The 16,617-nt window shown below is 45.7% G+C and overlaps 1 long non-coding RNA gene across 2 annotated transcripts in view; it reads right to left on the reverse strand.

Moving 5' to 3' along the window:
* Positions 1–989: 989 nt before the first annotated feature.
* LOC139180331 (uncharacterized) overlaps positions 990–16,617 on the reverse strand; it is a 37,368-nt gene continuing 21,740 nt past the window's right edge. For both annotated transcript variants that reach the window (XR_011564609.1, XR_011564608.1), the window contains 2 exons: positions 10,418–10,524; positions 990–3,483 (listed from right to left, as the gene is read on the reverse strand). This is a non-coding gene — a long non-coding RNA (uncharacterized lncRNA). The remainder of the gene's footprint in view (positions 3,484–10,417; positions 10,525–16,617) is intronic.

Consider the following 16,617-nt stretch of genomic DNA (forward strand, 5'->3'; position numbering starts at 1 on the left):
CTGTAAAAGTGAAATGGTGTAAAGCAAACTTTTGAAGAGAAGGGGATATCTATAGTTAGCATGAATTGAATTTTTCTATATGCCCCTCCCATTGTCTTGCATTATCCTGTTGTTTTGTTTGCTTTTCCAGTTGTGGAAAACTGAGACTCAGCAAGACCTAGTCACTTGCCCAACGTCACATGTATCACTGGAACTTCAATAGCCTGGCTCCAAAGTCCACACTGTTAACCATTACAGTGTGTTTGCTGCCTCTAGGAACAAATAATACATCTCTCTGGGCCTCGACATGGAACAACAGACTGATTCCAAATAGGAAAATGAGTACGTCAAGGCTGTATATTGTCACCCTGCTTATTTAACTTATATGCAGAGTACATCATGAGAAATGCTGGGTTGGATGAAGCACAAGCTGGAATCAAGATTGCCGAGAGAAATATCAATAATCTCAGATATGCAGATGACACCACCCTGATGGCAGAAAGTGAAGAAGAACTAGATCCTCTTGATGAAAGTGAAAGAGGAGAGTGAAAAATCTGGCTTAAACCTCAACATTCTGAAAACTTAGATCATGGCATCTGGTCCCATCATTTCAGTTCAGTTCAGTTCACTAGCTCAGTCGTGTACGACTCTTTGTGACCCAATGAACCGCAGCACGCTAAGCCTCCCTGTCCATCACCAACTCTCAGAGTCCACCCAAACCCATGTCCATTGAGTCAGTGATGCCATCCAACCATCTCATCCTCTGTCATCACCTTCTGTTCCTGCCCTCAATCCCTCCCAGCATCAGGGTCTTTTCCAATGAGTCAGCTCTTTGCATCAGGTGGCCAAAGTATTGGAGTTTCAGTTTCAACATCAGTCCTTCCAATGAACACCCAGGGCTGATCTCCTTTAGGATGGACTGGTTGGATCTCCTTGCAGTCCAAGGGACTCTCAAGAGTCTTCTCCAACACCACAGTTCAAAAGCATCAGTTCTTCAGTGCTCTGCTTTCTTTATAGTCCAACTCTCACATCCATACACGACCACTGGAAAAACCATAGCCTTGACTAGACGGACCTTTGTTGGCAAAATAATGTCTCTGCTTTTTAATGTGCTGTCTAGGTTGGTCACAACTTTCCTTCCAAGGAGTAAGCATCTTTTAATTTCATGGCTGCAGTCACCATCTGCAGTGATTTTGGAGCCCCAAAAAAATAAAGTCTGACACTGTTTTCACTGTTTCCCCATCTATTTGCCATGAAGTGATAGGAGCAGATGCCATGATCTTAGTTTTCTGAATGTTAAGCTTTAAGCCAACTTTTTCACTCTCATCTTTCACTTTCATCAAGAGGCTCTTAGTTCTTCTTCACTTTCTGCCATAAGGGTGGTGTCATCTGCATATCTGAGGTTATTGATATTTCTCCAGGCAATCTTGATTCCAGCTTGTGCTTCATCCAACCCAGCATTTCTCATGATGTACTCTGCATATAAGTTAAATAAGCAGGGTGACAATATACAGCCTTGACGTACTCCTTGTCCTATTTGGAACCAGTCTGTTGTTCCATGTCCAGTTCTAACTGTTGCTTCCTGACCTGCATACAGGTTTCTCAAGAGGCAGGTCAGGTGGTCTAGTATTCCCATCTCTTGAAGAATTTTCCACAGTTTATTGTGATCCACATAGTCAAAGGCTTTGGCATAGTCCAATAAAGCAGAACAGATGTTTTTCTGGAACTCTCTTGCTTTTTCCATGATCCAGCAGATGTTGGCAAACTGATCTCTGGTTCCTCTGTCTTTTCTAAAACCAGCTTGAACATCTGGAAGTTCATGGTTGACGTATTGCTGAAGCCTGGCTTGGAGAATTTTGAGCATTACTTTACTAGCGTGTGAGATGAATGCAATTGTGCAGTAGCTTGAGCAATCTTTGGCATTGCCTTTCTTTGGGATTGGAATGAAAACTGACCTTTTCCAGTCCTGTGGCCACTGCTGAGTTTTCCAAATTTGCTGGCATATTGAGTGCAGCACTTTCACAGCATCATCTTTCAGGATTTGAAGTAGCTCAACTGGAATTCTATCACTTCCACTAGCTTTGTTCGTAGTGATGCTTTCTAAGGCCCACTTGACTTCACATTCCAGGATGTCTGGCTGTAGGTGAGTGATCACACCATCATGATTATCTTGGTCATGAAGATCTTTTTTGTACAGTTCTTCTGTGTATTCTTGCCACCTCTTCTTAATATTTTCTGCTTCTGTTAGGTCCATACCGTTTCTGTCCTTTATCAAGCCCATCTTTGCATGAAATTGTTCCCTTGGTATCTGTAATTTTCTTGAAGAGATCTATAGTCTTTCCCATTCTATTGTTTTCCTCTATTCATGGCAAATAGATGAGGAAACAGTGGCAGACTTTATTTTTTTTTGGCTCCAAAATCACTGCAGATGATGACTGCAGCCCTGAAATTAAAAGACACTTACTCCATGGAAGAAAAGTCATGACCAACTTAGACAGCATAATAAAAAGCAGAGACGTTACTTTGCCAGCAAAGGTCCATCTAGTTAAGGTTATGGTTTTTCCAGTAGTTATATATGGATGTGAGAGTTGGACTATAAAGAAAGCGGAGCGCTGAAGAATTGATGCTTTTGAGCTGTGGTGTTGGGGAAGACTCCTGGGAGTCCCTTGGACTGCAAGGAGATCCAACCAGTCCATCCTAAAGGAAATCTGGCCTGAATATTCATTGGAAGGACTGATGCTGAAGTTCCAATACTTTGGCCATCTGATGAGAAGAACTGACCCATTTGAAAAGACCCTGATGCTAGGAAAGATTGAAGGCAGGAGGAGAAGAGGGCAACAGAGGATGAGATGGATGGATGGCATCACTGACTCAATGGACATGAGTTTGAGTAAAGTTGGTGATGGACAGGGAAGCCTGGCATGCTGCGGTCCACGGGGTCGCAAAGAGTTGGATGCAACTGAGCTACTGAACTGAACTGGGCCTCAACTTCCACAGCTGTCAAATGGGGAATGCAAATGCTTCTTTCTCAGTCCTGTTAGGAAGAGAGTACTCCCAGACAGTGCCTGGTACTAGTAGGGAACCAACAAATGGTAAATTTCTCTTATCCTTCTTTTGCATCTTGGCCTTAAAACTGTGATGAATTCTTTACCCCTGTTTTCTCCAACAAAATGGACTGAGCTTCCTAGGGTTCTACTGTCAGGGCCACTGAGGTATGTGAAAGGAAAGGCCAGGGAGAGGGTGTCAATGTATTCCCAGGTGTGCAGGCTGACCACCCTCTGCAGCTGAGGTGAGCCCTAGCTCGAAAACACATTTTTAAGGTCCCTTTCTCCTCCCCATGTATGAAACCAAGTTTTGAAATGAGAGGGGTCAGGTGTAAATAAATATCATTAAAATCCACAGCATGTAATGGTTTATAAATTGTGACGCATAATTCAACCGGTGCCTGGGTTGCTGGCTCTCTCTGCGCCATCACTTCTCCAGTCCTGCAGCCTGCATGAGTCCCTGGTGAAGTAATAAATTGAGAATAAGGGATGCCGTGCTAACTCAATTTCACTTGTCGGCTTTAAGCTTTCATGCTGTGTGTTAAGTCTGCACAAATATCACAAAGCATATATGTGTGTGTGTGTGTACGCACATATATTCATACATATATTTGTATATATAAATTACCCTGCTGTTATGCAATTCCCTCAGGACAGAAAAACCTTTTCTGGCAAGAGTCTTGTTTTTCTAGCCTTATTGAGGCTTTGGCAGGTTAAGTCTTCTTTCTTCACTCCCCAACAGCCCTTTCCTCTAATTTAGGATCTTCCTGTGGCTTAGACCAAGCGTCTTTCTGGGGAGGAAGATCTCATGGGTCATCTGGCCCCACCCTTTGCTTCTAGGCACCAAAATTTAATTGACTCTGAAACAGAAATGAAGACCTTGCTGAGCCAGGCCTGGGGAGTGGCTGTAGAGTAGCGTAGAAGCCCCGCAAGCCTGTGTCTTGGGGAAATCTGAGACCCAAGCCTGTACTGGTGTGACTTGGGCCCTTGTGAGTGGGCCCTTGTGCAGATTCTGAGAGCAGGTCAGCAGCTCCTGAATCAGGTATTTTGGCTTTCCTTTTGCATTTAGTTATAAAACCAGTAGTTCTCAAGTTGTTTGACCCAGTGAACTGTGTGTATATATGCAGCTTTGGGGAAGTGAGTGGTAAGGACCCTATATTTTTTTTTCACTCACCAGCTTTGTGACCTTAGGAAAGTGTTTTAACCTCTTTGAGCCTCCTTCTTGTATAAAAGAGAGGGTGGTTGTGTGGGTTCACTGTGGGGGTGCCAAGCATAATGCCCCACTCTCAGAGAGGGAGAGAGTCAGTGCCATGGGCTCTAGCATCCAGAGGCAAGGACAGCTGCCTGGGGGAGGGAGGCATGAGTCCCAACCTGGCCCATCAATCCTGCCGACATGAGGAACAGCATTGCCTGGGCGGTGGGGAGGGAACAAGTCTGCGTTCATTCTGGGTAATGAAAAGTGTCATCAGTAAATGAAGAATCTCCTAATTACCCAGACGTCCCTGGGAGGATTTGTGAGGCCGCAGGCTGTAACTGAGGTCCTGGCATTGAGGGGCAGGAAGGAAGAGTGTGGCAGGCTGGGTTTGTGGATGGGGGACCTATGTGGAACAGGCTCTGACCTCTGGAGACAGAGGCCCAGCCCCCGTGAAAGAGCCATAAACCAGTGGTCCAGAGCTGGAGCTGCGTGCCTGGAGTGCTCCCTCTGAAAAATGGGGAAAGTCCTCTATAAACAATATGGCCCTAAACATCACCTTTTTCTTTCTCATACCAGTTTCCCTACCTGTGAGTGCCCATTATGATGATGACTACCTGGTCGATTGGGAGGGCTGGGGACCATGGTCCAAATACTCACCAGACAGCCAAGGGCTTACACCCTTGGGACAGGTGAGTGGCAGCTGTCCCAGAGAACCCACCTGAGTGACTCAACTCAAACTCAATATATTAACTCTGCAGGTTCCAGGGGGACTTTGTTTTTCCCAAGAGGACTTTGGAATCGTCAGGATCAAAACTGAAATCCCCTCTGAACCCCTTGAGTCTCTACAGAGACAAGCTGGGGCCACCAAAGTCCTGTTTTCTGACTGTGGTTGTTGATTAGTGTGTCCCCAAAGGGCTTCCGTGGGGAGTGGGGAAGAGAGGGACCCTGGAATGCCATCTGTGTGAGGGTTCACTTGAAGATGCTTAGCTGTGTGGCCATTTTAAAACATTATTATCAAATGATATTTTCCATGAAGATCACCGTTATCACTGTCCCTGTTTGCCAGGTGAGAAGACTGAAGCACAGAGAGGTCGCTGACTCACCCAAGGTCACACAGCAGTGCCCATGTCCCTGACTCTCCTTCTGAACCCTGTGGCCTAGTCTTCTAGATCTACCATCAGTGTCTTCTCTCTCCTCTCCTATGTATGTCAGAGTAAATGTGGCTCACTGATGCGCCCCTCTCCCATTTTATGGCCAGGGAAACTGAAGCACAGAGCAGACTCTCTCAGGTGAACGCTGGGCTGAGGTGGGACATAAGCCTCTGCAGTCATCCCTCCTCTGTGCACCTACATCCACTGGTCTTCCATCCAGTTCCCCGCCCTGCTTCCCCAGCTTCATCTCTCTGCCCGGGTACGGTGGTCAAGAAGACCCAGTGCAGAGAAAGAGCGATGACAAACGACTGCCCAGAAGAGATAATCCACTATTAAAACACGCCTGCTATTCTAATTATAAAGGAGACCAAATTGGGTTTAAATTGGAATTAATTGGATGCTCCCTTATCCATGCCATCTATCTTGCACTCACCAGCCCTTCTGGATGGGTGGGATGGAAGAAAGCAGAATCTCATCTTCTCCGCCACTGAACACACATCTCTGAAGGCGACCTGCACCCAGCCCCCAGCCCCCAGCCCCCAGCCCCTAATCCCTTTAAACGTTTCAAGGAGCACAGACAATGGGAGCTGGGGTGCCTGGAGCCCTCCTCTGCCTACCTCGCCAGAGGGGGATGAAAGGGGATTAGGTGACTCTGGGAATCGGTGGGAGGGGGATCACACCCCAAAGGACCAAGACTGAAGGAGGCAGGCAGGTCAGGCCAGCCCTGAAATGCATGCTGGAGTGTTGTAGTGGGCTGGGAGATAACAGATCTGTACACAAAGCAAGGCCAGCTAGGGAGAAAGCTGGGGAGTGGGGCTTGGCTGAAGGGTCCTCAGATTGGATGGACTTGATGGGGAGGAAAATGAAGCCATCTAGGAGGCAAAATATGGTTCCAAGGCCAACTCCCCTGAGTCTACAACAAATTGTTAGCTCCTTGTAAGGGAAAGGTGAAACCTGCCCCACCCAGAAACCACTGTTACCCTGTGATTTTTAGGCAGTCCCTTGTCCCTGTATTATTGCAGAAATCTCTTCTTCAGCTTGGCTGGGCATTCAAGGTTTTTGCCTTATACCATTGGTTAGTCAAAGCACTTGCTACTCTCCTAGGGTCTCACACTGGTGACCCACAGGCCACACTTCATTTGGCTTGCTTTCGTTTTGTTTTTGTCTTTGTCTTGAAAGCCCTTGGCTGTTTTTGGTACTCTTTTCATTTTGTCCATCCCCACTTTTCCTAATTTAATCTTGAACCTGGCCTGCTTCATTCATTTACATTACCTACCTGGCTCTAACCGTCATATGAGTTTGCGGTCCCTCACACGCTCACGTGCTGTAGCTGATCTGGCCTTTCCACTGCCCCTTGACCTCATCTCAGCCTCCTCGCACCTTTGCTATACTACACCTCCCCCACAACACACTCCTCCAAATCCCACTAGTCCTTTAAGGCCTATTTCTAGGAGGCCATCATCTCTGGCCTTGGGCCCTCAGCGTCTGTTCTTCTCATGCCCTGACAACAATGTTCTTGAGGTACTCCCTCCTGGGCTCCCTTTGAGTCACTCCCTTCCTGGAGTTATCTTATTTCCTTGGGTTTGTAAAACATGTCCTGGGAAGGACTTACTTGGGATCCCAACTAAAAAAGCAAGTTGCTGGAATGGGAACACAGAAAAAGCTGAGCGATTGCCTGGCATCCAGTTACTAGAGATTGAAGGGGCTTTCTGTGTGCAGAACCATGGACAGAGCACTGAGAGCAAGATGGAAAGGGAGCCACCCCAGGATGATCTCATGTTCTCTGGGCAGCAAACTTCTGCTGTGAGCTTTACCCTCTGGCCTGCTTATACCTTTCCTATCTTAGCACTCACCTGTTTCAGTATTCCACACTGCTGGCCAGCCCACTTCCTGGTCAATGTGACCCTCAAGACACACACACACACACACACACACACACACACACACACACACACAGATGCATTCATGTGTGCAGAGACCACCAAACACAGATATACGGACCACTGTACCACTTTCCATCACCTAGAATTCTGCCGTCTCCACAAATACCCCACATCTAGAATTCTGTTCCCAATACACGTACCCAGAATGCACCCCTCTATCCACACCTAAAATTCTGATTGTGTAACTAGGACATTCCATTCTCCCTTATGTACCAAGAAATTTGTCCCCACCTCACTATCCAATGCTTTGGAAAGGCTCCCCTTTCCTTACTCACAGAGTGATGCACCCCTGTAACATCTCCCTCTCCCTTCATTATACCCACATATGCCCCTACACCCAGCCAAATTTCCCATCTCAAATCCCAAAACCATACCATGGGAGGAATACTACCCTCCCACACAGACATGCAATATGAGGCTGGAGAATTCTGAGCCCATATTGCCTGCCTTCCACCCTTAGCAGTGGCTTGTCCTTCCTCTGCCCTAGGACAAAAATGTTTTAAGGCTTATAGTTTTCTAGTCTGAGTGAATGAAACACATGTGCAGGGAGTTACCATGATTCACTTCCAACGTAGGGGGTGCTGCATTTTCTTTTCCTTTGTGTTCAAGGTAAATATTTTCTTAGCTTTCTAATTCTGAGCTTGGTTGATGGAACATTTTAGGCAGGCTGAGATTTGGCCAGATGCTCAGAGATCTTAGCTCCTGTATGCCAGGAAGAGAGGTTGGGGGACCAGAGTATTGACTTGGGAAAGAGTGTTTTTAGCTTCTAGGTCTTATAAACCATATGGGTATCTTGCCCTCTCTAGCCACAGACTCCTATATTAAAGCATCACTCTTGAACAAGGTAATCTGTGAGACAGTAAAAGGGACTAGAACTCTCTCACTCAGAGAGAGAAACCAAAGTGGCTTGGGAGGTGATACAAACACAGGCTTCAGGTTTCTGAAAGTCAGGAGATGAAAGGTGAGTGACAGCTGCTATGTGGTTTTGAGACATGAATTAAGTGAATTAATGTGAAAGGGAGAGAGGGCAGGAGAAGTTTCCAACATGGTTGGTGGTAGAAATGGGAGAAGCTAACATCTGAGGGAGCTTCAATTGATAAGGCAGACAAAAACTGCCACCAATCAACTATGTATCCAGAAATTCTCATTGAACACTTATCACTTGTTGGGCTTGATGTGAAGAGCCTGGGACAGAAAGATGAGGCTGCTAAAATCCTGTCCCTGAGAGAGGAGGATTGAGAAGCTGGGTGGTACGGGGTTGTGGACTTGTGGGAACTCAAAGATGCACAGGGGTCAGTAAGGCTCCAGGGAGGCCATTTGAACTGGGCTTGGAAGACTGTGGGGGCCTTGTCAGACAGCTGAAGGAAGGTAGTGAAGGTGGGAGGTACTGTGTACATGAAAGTACGAAGGAACATGGTGATTTTTGAGAGACCAGGCTAAGTTGTTTGGATTTGACCCTTGAATACAATGAGGAACCCTCCAACTGATGGTATGAAGGGTTGATTAGCAAGTGTAATGTGGAGGAAGGAGACCCAAGAGAAATTGTGATTCAGAAATGAGGGTCTGATCAAAGGCCACAGTGGTAGAAAGAAGGGCATGAACACACTTCTGAACTAGCCTCGGTGCCTCCCAGACTGTGGAGGTGAAAGTAATGGAGGAGCTAAAGATGACTCAGATGTCTTTAGCTCAGGTAACCAATGGATGGGATATACTTAGCATTTTTCTCAATAAAATGAATGAAATTGGCCAGGCTTAATACTGGCCAAGTATACACTACCTCCCACATCCAAGTCTCAGCATCTCTCCCAAACACACATTGGTAAAGAGGGTACAGTTGGGGCAGAGTCTCAACCCTCTTCTAACTTCCCAGAAAGAAAACGAATCTATGGTTACCAAAGGGGAAGGGTGGGAAAGAGATAAATTAGGAGTTTGGGATTAACATATACACACTACTATTTATAAAACAGATAACCAACAAGGACCTACTGTATAACACAGGGAACTATACTCAATATTTTATAATTACTTATAAGGAAAAAGAATCTGAAAAAAATAGATACACTTACATGTATAACTGAATCACTTTACAGTACACCTGAAACTAACATATAATATTGTAAATCAACTCTGTGTGTGTGTGCGTGTGTGTGTGTGCGCATGTGCATGCTCAGTCACTCAGTCATGTCTGTGACCTCATGGACTGTAGCCCACCAGGGTCCTCTGTCTATGGGATTTTCCAGGCAATAATACTGGAGAGGGTTGCCATTTCCAACTCCTGGGGATCTTTCCAACCCAGGAACTGAAAAAAAAAAAACACACACATTTTAATCTTTGGAAACAAGATAGAATTGCCAAAAGTACATACACTGGGAAGTAAGAAGCATGATTCTTTTTCTGCTACAACATTAAAAAACCTTTTCATTAAAATTATCACATAATAAAAAGTATGAATCTTGGGAAAGTTTGGATAAGAATGAAAGAATAGGACTTCCCTGGTGGTCCAGTGGTTAGGAATCCACCTGCCAATGCAGGAGAAACAGGTGTGATTCCTGGTCTGGGAAGAGTCCATGTGCCTTGGGGGAGCAAAGCCCATGTGCTACAACTGCTGAGTTCGCTTGCCACAACTACTGAAGCCTGCCTGCCCTAGAGACCATGCTCCACAACAAGAGAAGCCACCCCAATGAGAAGCCCACATACCGCAACTAAAAGTAGTTCCTGCTCAGCACAACTAGAGAAAGCCCTCAAGCAGCAATGAAGCCCCTGCTGCTAAGTCGCTTCAGTCGTGTCCTACTCTGTGCGACCCCACAGACGGCAGCCCACCAGGCTCCCCCGTCCCTGGGATTCTCCAGGCAAGAATACTGGAGTGGGTTGCCATTTCCTTCTCCAATGCATGAAAGTGAAAAGGGAAAGTGAAATCACTCAGTCGTGTCCGACTCTTAGCGACCCCATGGACTGCAGCCCACCAGGCTCCTCCGCCCACAGGATTTTCCAGGCAAGAGTACTGGAGTGGGCTGCCATTGCCTTCTCCAATGAAGCCCCAGTGCAGCCCATAAATAAATAATTGTTTTTAAAAAAAGAATGAAAGCGTAAGAAAAACCACTTCACCTCTGTGCCTAAGGAGGCTTCAGCACCACGGACAGCAACACATCCAGGATGGTGCCTAAAAATGTAGTCATGAAGCACAGTGGGGCTTGAAGATATCTGTGAACCACCTACAATTTGTACACAGATGTAACAGATTGAGTCATTAGGAATTCTATATTGTAGGTGCTTTAATATTATTCTATCTATCCTTATAACCTTGAAAGCAGAAATCTTGCCCACCCCACCCCCATCACTGTATTTTTGTACCAGCCCCAAGTAAAGAAAAACAAGCCCCATAGAGGGTCTAGGTTTTGAGTGTGACTGTGGGACTACCAGATCTTTTCATAAGAATAAGGGAATGGTAAGGAAAAACATATGTTTGAACAGAGAAGAGCAGAACAGCCTGGCACCTGAATGTTACTGAGCCTCTGTAGCTTGTGAAAAGAACAGCATTTCAAGCTTCTTGGGAAGGGAGGATGTGTGGACCTGAGCCTATTCCCAGGAAGTAGGACTTCCAATGGGCTGGCTGTTTGGGTGGCTGTGAGGACTGGTCACTGAACAGTAAGGTGAAAGTCACTATGAACTGGCAGGGAATGGGTGGAGCCTCTATCAGAGGAATGGATTGTAACTCAATCCAAAACTAAACAAGGAGGAATCGAGGGGAGACGTGACTCCCTACACCCAGCAAGCATCATGACCTGTCCAGGACTCTAAGCCTGGGACATTTGTTCAGACCAAGGCTTAGGAGAAACCTAGAGAGTTACTGATACTGCTTGGTAGGTGCTGAAGCTGAGTTTACTTTGTTCAGAAAGAAACGTGTACTATGTATATTTTGAGCATTGTGGAATAACTATGTTATAATTTATTCATTCATTAATTTACTCAACAAATATTGAGTTGAGTAAATGATGTTGTGGCATGCACTGGGTGTGGCCATGAGGATAACTAGGGAGTAAATTTCACAGTCTCTATGCTCTTGGATATCATCTAATGAGGGACATTGACATTAGTCAAATAGTAACAGTAATAGAAGGAAATTTGCAAGCATAACAAACATTTCTGAGAAGGAAAGTTACCCAAAAGTATGCTAGAAGATTGCACAATGGGGGAGGAGTGTGTTGGCTGGTCTGTAGGTAAGGGAGGTCTCTGAAGAAGTGACACTTGAGCTGAGAGGTGAGGAATAAGCTGTCAGTCACGGAAAGGGTTTTGTCACTAGCACAAGAACACTGATGAGCTATTGAAAGGTTTTGAGGGGAGTGGGAGAAGGGCCCGGCATCATGATTGAATTTTCATTCTGGAAAATTCAGTATTTTTGCCTGTGAAATGAAGTGAAAGTCGCTCAGTCATGTCCGATTCTTTGCAACCCCATGGACTGTATCAGATCAGATCAGTTGCTCAGTCATGTCTGACTCTTTGCGACCCCATGAATCACTGCACGCCAGGCCTCCCTGTCCATCACCAACTCCCGGAGTTCACTCAGACTCATGTCCATCGAGTCAGTGATGCCATCCAGCCATCTCATCCTCTGTCGTCCCCTTCTCTTCCTGCCCCCAATCCCTCCCAGCATCAGAGTCTTTTCCAATGAGTCAACTCTTCACATGAGGTGGCCAAAGTACTGGAGTTTCAGCTTTAGCATCATTCCTTCCAAAGAAATCCCAGGGCTGATCTCCTTCAGAATGGACTGGTTGGATCTCCTTACGGTCCAAGGGACTCTCAAGAGTCTTCTCCAACACCACAGTTCAAAACCATCAATTCTTTGGTGCTCAGCCTTCTTCACAGTCCAACTCTCACATCCATACATGACCACTGGAAAAACCATAGCCTAGACTAGACGAACCTTTGTTGGCAAAGTAATGTCTCTGCTTTTCAATATGCTATCTAGGTTGGTCATAACTTTCCTTCCAAGGAGTAAGCGTCTTTTAATTTCATGGCTGCAGTCACCATCTGCAGTGATTTTGGAGCCCAGAAAAATAAAGTCTGACCCTGTTTCCACTGTTTCCCCATCTATTTCCCATGCAGTGATGGGACCAGATGCCATGATCTTCATTTTCTGAATGTTGAGCTTTAAGCCAACTTTTTCACTCTCCACTTTCACTTTCATCAAGAGGCTTTTGAGTTCCTCTTCACTTTCTGCCATAAGGGTGGTGTCATCTGCATATCTGAGGTTATTGAGATTTCTCCCGGCAATCTTGATTCCAGCTTGTGTTTCTTCCAGTCCAGCGTTTCTCATGATGTACTCTGCATAGAAGTTAAATAAGCAGGGTGACAATATACAGCCTTGATGTACTCCTTTTCCTGTTTGGAACCAGTCTGTTGTCCCATGTCCAGTTCTAACTGTTGCTTCCTGACCTGCATACAAATTTCTCAAGAGGCAGAGCAGGTGGTCTGGTATTCCCATCTCTTGAAGAATTTTCCACAGTTTATTGTGATCCACACAGTCAAAGGCTTTGGCATAGTCAATAAAGCAGAAACAGATGTTTTTCTGGAACTCTCTTGCTTTTTCCATGATCCAGCAGATGTTGGCAATTTGATCTCTGGTTCCTCTGCCTTTTATAAAACCAGCTTGAACATCTGGAAGTTCATGTTCACATATTGCTGAAGCCTGGCTTGGAGAATTTTGAGCATTACTTTACTAGCATGTGAGATGAGTGCAATTGTGCAGTAGTTTGAGCATTCTTTGGCATTGCCTTTCTTTGGGATTGGAATGAAAACTGACCTTTTCCAGTCCTGCTGAGTTTTCCAAATTTGCTGGCATATTGAGTGCAGCACTTTCACAGCATCATCTTTCAGGATTTGAAATAGCTCAACTGGAATTCCATCTCCTCCACTAGCTTTGTTCATAGTGATGCTTTCTAAGGCCCACTTGGCTTCACATTCCAGGATATCTGGCTCTAGGTCAGTGATCACACCATCGTGATTATCTGGGTCGTGAAGATCTTTTTTGTAAGGTTCTTCTGTGTATTCTTGCCACCTCTTCTTAATATTTTCTGCTTCTGTTAGGTCCATACCATTTCTGTCCTTTATTGAGCCCATCTTTGCATGAAATATTCCTTTGGTATCTCTAATTTTCTTGAAGAGATCTCTGGTCTTTCCCATTCTGTTGTTTTCCTCTATTTCTTTGCACTGATTGATGAAGAAGGCTTTCTTATCTCTTCTTGCTATTCTTTGGAACTCTGCATTCAGATGCTTATATCTTTCCTTTTCTCCTTTGCTTTTTGCTTGCTTCTTTTCACAGCTATTTGTAAGGCCTCCTCAGACAGCCATTTTGCTTTTTTGCATTTCTTTTCCATGGGGATGGTCTTGGCCCCTGTCTCCTGTACAATGTCACGAACCTCATTCCATAGTTCATCAGGCACTCTATCTATCACATCTAGGCCCTTAAATCTATTTCTCACTTCCACTGTATAGTCCATGGAATTCTCCAGACCAGAATACTGGAGTGGGTAGGCTTTCCCTTCTCCAGGGGATCATCCTAACCCACAGATTGAACCCAGGTCTCCTGCATTGCAGGTGGATTCTTTACCAACTGAGCTATGGAGAAGGGAATGGCAACCCACTCCAGTATTCTTTCCTGAAGAATTTCATGGATAGAGGAGCCTGGCAGGGTTACAGTTCACAGGGTCACAAAGAGTCAGACAGAACTGAGCAGGTTTTTGCCTGGGTCCCACTCAAGTGCAGGACCTGAAGTAAGGACTCATGTGCAGGCAGTTTACTGAAACGTGATCCCAGATATCAAAGATGAAGGACCAGAGAGAGTGAAAGAGGGAAGGAGAAAAAGCTAATACAAGGGTGTATTACTGAGTTATTCTCACCCATATAAAACCAGAACTGATCACACTGGGATCTTCTGAGGAGGACAAGGAATGCCTCTTGAAAATTTTTATATCATGGTTCATAGAGAGAACCATTTCTACATTGACTCCTATCTATCCATTGGCCCCAGGGGTGTTGACTTCCCTCTGCCATGCTTCCAGGCTGCACATACTCCCTGCCATGTAGATCTCTGCTGGTGTCCCACACTGCAGCATCAGAGAAGCCCTGTGTGGCACTGGAGGAGTGCAGAAGCAAAAATCACACATCGTATATTTGCGCTAAGATACTCAGTGGAAACCACGCTAGAAATGTTCACTGCAATCATGACTGGCATCAGAGAGAAGCTGAGAGGGCTGTTCAGTGGGTACATAGAGCTTCTGGTACTTTCCTTTAGCCACATGGTCTATTTCAGGTGAGGGATGAGGGTGAGTTGGACCATAGACACAGATGGTGGCAGTGCAAACAGAAGTGAGCTGGGGAGAAGTGAAGATGGAAGACTTGGGCTACAGTTTGGAGGTCGAGCCAACAGCACTGGCTGGTGGGCTGGCTATAGAAGGGCATGAGGAGAAAGTGGAAGCAGGAACAACTCATGCATTTTTAGCCTGAGCAACTGAGCAGATGGCAGAAGCTCTGCTTGTAGAGTCTTCAAATAAAGGCAAATGGGAAGGAGCGACCAGTGAACAAAGAGATGCATGCAAACCAAGAGAAGAAAGCTTCAAAGACACTGGCTACCTGTGGAGGAAGATGGTGTGACAGGCTGAATTATGCCCCCTGTCTCAAGATATCCACACTTTAACTTCTAGAATCTGTGAATGTTACCTTATATGATAAAGGATGGGAGGCTTTCCGGATGTGATTAAATCAAGGATCTTGAGATGGAGTGATCATCTTGGATTATCTGGGTAGGCTCCAGGGAGATTTGACACAGACGGAAGAGAAGGCAACATGAGCAGAGAGACTGAGCTTGTAATGACATGCCATAAGCCAGGCAAGGCCAGTAGCCACCAGAAGCTAGAAGAGGCAAGGGAGAACCTCTCCCCTAGAGGCTCCAATGGGAATATGGTCCTGTTAACATCTTGATTTTGGTCCAGTGAAATTGATTTCAGACTTCTGACCTCCAGAACTGTGGGAGGATAATTCTGTCATTTTAAGCCACCAAGCTGGTAGTCATTTTTCACAGCAGGTACAGGAAACTCATACAGATTTGGATAGAAAAGTGATCACAGAATTTAGAAACATGGAAGTCGTTGGGGATTGAATGCAGGGAATGAAGGAAAGGGAGGAATCAAGATACCTGAGTTTGGGGTTTAAATAAGCAAATAGATGATGGTGACACTTACTGAGATGCAGAACAGGTTTTGGGAAGCAGCATCAAAAATCCTCTTATAGCCAATTAGGTCTGAGAAGGATGTAAACATCACTGCAGTTAAGGACACTACAGCCAAGTGAACTACAATCCCAACTGCTCCTGCAGGACCTTGCAAAAACCATGGGGACAATGCTTTCCAGTTTACACATGGAATGAGAACTAGAAAAGATACTTTAGCTAGCCCTTATCCAGTGCATACTGAGTGAGCATGTATGTGCCCAGAGAATTCTTTGCTGTGCCAGAGTGAGTGCCAGTTCATGCCAGGGGTGTCCCCAGGCATTCCAGAAATAGTAGTTAGTGCCAGAGGGGTCATGATGAATGCAAAGCAAGTTAACTTGATGCTGCAGATGTAGAAATGCATGCCAGAAGAGAGATATATTGGCTGGGGAGATTAACAACATGTTCCAAAGCGGTAATATTAATACACCGAGGAAGGGATGAAAATGAATTCAGAGAGTGACTGCATATGCTAGGGGAGTCACATGGCACATGGTGGAACTGAAGGAGCCAAGGAATAAACATGTGGCAGGCCGTATGCTTTCGTGCTGCATTCATACAGCAGGAGTGAGGTCTCAGCTGCCAGTGCCAGGTAGGGGCAAGTCTGTACTCATGTTCCAAGAGCCCAGGGCTACTGAAATCCTGCCTTACACCTGAGTCCTCCTCCTTCACAGGGATTTGGCATTGAAAAGACCTCTCTTGTCTCTGGGACCATTGCCATGTACCAGAGAAGGACAGGTCCCAGTTCAGAGGGGGTCAACAGTCCCAAGAACCAACTATGGGGAATCCCAGGAGATTCAGGGCTTACTGATGCCCAAAGGTGTGAGGCCCCAGGAATGTGCATCCCAGAGCAGCCTCCCACAAACTATTATTTGTTTCCAACTTTTCCCCTTCACTTAGCACACCTGGGGTAGGGCTCCTTGATTGCTCTTATCCACCTTCAGGAACCAGTGAGGAGAGAAATGTGAAAGGGAGACCAGATGCCTGTAAAATCACCATCAGGCCATAAGGATTTGCTGAGCACTGACTGTGGGTTTGGGCC

Source organism: Bos indicus, chromosome 28 (assembly GCF_029378745.1).
Source record: "Bos indicus isolate NIAB-ARS_2022 breed Sahiwal x Tharparkar chromosome 28, NIAB-ARS_B.indTharparkar_mat_pri_1.0, whole genome shotgun sequence".
Classification (NCBI taxonomy): Eukaryota; Metazoa; Chordata; class Mammalia; order Artiodactyla; family Bovidae; genus Bos; species Bos indicus.